This window comes from Mus caroli, chromosome 19 (assembly GCF_900094665.2).
Source record: "Mus caroli chromosome 19, CAROLI_EIJ_v1.1, whole genome shotgun sequence".
In the NCBI taxonomy this organism is placed as follows: Eukaryota; Metazoa; Chordata; class Mammalia; order Rodentia; family Muridae; genus Mus; species Mus caroli.
Window position 1 is genome coordinate 21,803,407 of NC_034588.1, and position 2,893 is coordinate 21,806,299.

A 2,893-nucleotide genomic window follows, 5' to 3' on the forward strand; every position below is an offset into this window, starting at 1 on the left:
GAGAGAGAGAGAGAGAGAGAGAGAGAGAGAACAGATAGTCATTGACTATAGTAAAATTTCAAAAGAACAATTTGCTAGTCCAGGGGGAGCATCAGACTTGCCCGACCCTGTCTTTTGATTTCCTCTCTCATCTTTGTTGTCTGGCACATTGTGGAAAGGGATTCTTTCTGCTGTAGAATAAGCATGGACACTTTCCACTTCGTAAGGCTTAGTGGCCTGGAGAAATGATTGCTTTTCCTCTCTTCCTCTTCTTTTTCTCTTGATTGGAGTTCTCGAGTTAGGAAAACTTGGAACACTATCTAGACGCTGAGATTCTGTTCCCAGCCCTTGCACTTGCCTTTTACCGAGAAACCTCCCTAAAAGGACTGCTTCAGGGTGAGTGCCCACACAGTCACAGCCTGGAACTTCCCATGCTCCTTCTTCAGAAGCTTAGGCCTGCTCTGTATATACAAGCAGAGACAGCCTGTTTTGGGATGGCTCATAACCAACGCAGGCTATGGAAATAAACGATTATTAGAAATCCTGTCGTCATCTTACTAGGAAACCCAGGCTTTGAGTCTTACCCAAGTCTTGTCCTGCTCCTCAGGGAATCCTCACCCCTTGGGTTGTAAACCCCTGATTATGTATTTAAAGGGGGAATAGAAACTTGGTGATTGTGAGGACTAATGGAGTTCTGTGTGGATGATTTTCCTGTCAAAATGACCTCACGAAGCTTCTTTCTAGAAAGGGAGATTCAGTTCAGGCTTTTGTCCTCGGGGAAGTGTCATAAGTAATTTTGTCACACCCAGTCATTTATAGATTCCAGTTCCCCTGTCATGGTGGCCTTTATGAGTTTTCTGCCATGAGTATGAGCTGTAAGCTTTAAGAATTTTCAGGGGCAGAGTTGTGGTGGCCCATGCCTTTAATCCCAGAACCCGAGAGGCTGAGGCAGACAAATCTCCAAGTTCAAGCCCAGCCTGATCTACAGAGTGAGTTCCAGGACAGCCAAGGTTACCCAGAGAAACCCTGTCTCAGAAAGCAAAAACAAAGAAACAAAAAAATTCAGAGGTATTCAGTACACAGAAATGGATTAGGCAAGGCCCATTTGATCTTTAATGATCACACTAAGTGCTACAATTTACCTGAGCCTCTAGCATCCCTTTATCTAAATCAGCTCAGCTCAGTGAGACCCAGCAATAGTACATTTATGTCATTATCAATCATAGAGACATAAACTATACTTCCCAGTCTTTCTCAGTGTCTATTTTAGGAGGAAGAAATAGCTAGTTCATAAAGCAATTCCCTTATCACATCTATGTGTGTTCCACTGGACAGTGGCTCTCAAAAACGCAAACTTGGTGATCTGTTGAAACACAACTTATTGGGTACTGTCTCAACTCCATGCTTCAGTGGATCTGGGGTGGGGCTGATACACACGCACATGCACACACATGTACACACATGCACACATATACACGTATAAGCATGTGTGTGTTTAAATGTGATACCCAAAGAGGAAGGAGGAAGGGAGAGAAGGAAAGATAGGACAGAGGGGGGCATACATGAACGCAGCAGCAAAATGTTAATAATTGGTGAATCTAGACAGGTTTGGGGGAGTTTTATTTTAGTTTTATTTATTATTTGTGTATGTGTACGTTCATGCACCACAGTGTAGCTTTTAAGCCATTTCAATACCGCCCCCAGGAGTTCTTTATTTTTGATGTAACTTTTTGGTTTCAAATCACTTAAGAATAAAAGTTAAAAGAAGTTAAAATTATGCCACGGAGCTAACACTTTGATATCTAGAATGTGAGGGAAGTTCAGAAGCAGGAAGGAACGCCCACAAGAATAGTCTCCCTGGGTACCTGTCTTGGGTTTGAATCGAGCCTGGCATTTGAGGTCCCGCTGCATCCGTATTTTTTTGTTTGTTTGTTTGTTTGTTTTTGTTTTTTAAGTATGTGGTTCATAGCATCTGCATACAGCATCTGCACACAGCACAGCATCTGACATATGCCTGTTAGTGATTAGAACATGGACCTTAGAGAGTTCTCAGTGTGTTTCCAGCTTTGGCCAGTTACCAGCTCTGCGAAGCTGGGACTCACTTAACCCAGGGCTGCTGCGCTGTCCTCCGGGTGGTTCCATTTTCAAAGAGGACAGAGTGACTGATGTTCCTGGTAGTTATACAGGACCATGGCTCTGATTTAACCTCGATTCCCACCTCTGTGGCGTAGGGAGAGTAACTCTAACTCTACCTAGAGACTATAGGGATTAAACGACCATCAATGCTTGTGAAGAGTTTAACCCAGTTTTCTAGTTTCTAGTAAATGCTCAAGAAATGGCAGCAGAATTGAGACGAGATGTAAGTTCAGTACTGGCAACCACGGAATCTTTTGAAGGAGAAATGATCTCCATAGTCCCTTCCAGCTCCAGAGCCATGGTGGCCCGGCCATTCAGCGGTGTGGGCTTTAATGATGTAATTACTGTTTCACACCATAGAGAAAGCTCACACCTTCTCTGAAGTGGGCCACATGAGGGACAATTATTTTGTGATTAATACGGCCCAGACCCTCATTGATCGGTGTCTGCATGCTTCATTCCTCAATACTGAACACTGGGAACCTTTAGGAAATAAATATTCATCCTTAGTAATTAGGAAATAAATATTTATCCGTAGTAATTATCTCCCTCAGGAGTAACACATTCACATTATTGTCAGAAAAGCTACACTAGGCAGGAAATCCAGTGAGTCAGGTAGCAATACAGTTAGAAGCAAGGAGCCAGGAGACAGAGAATGAGGGTTGGTATGGGGGCATGGAGGTGATGCGATGAACCCCATCTCTGAGTAGCATATGGGTGCTAGTATTTAGTTTCTTCAAACACTAAAGACCACTGAGGGCATGGCTGCCTGGGGAGG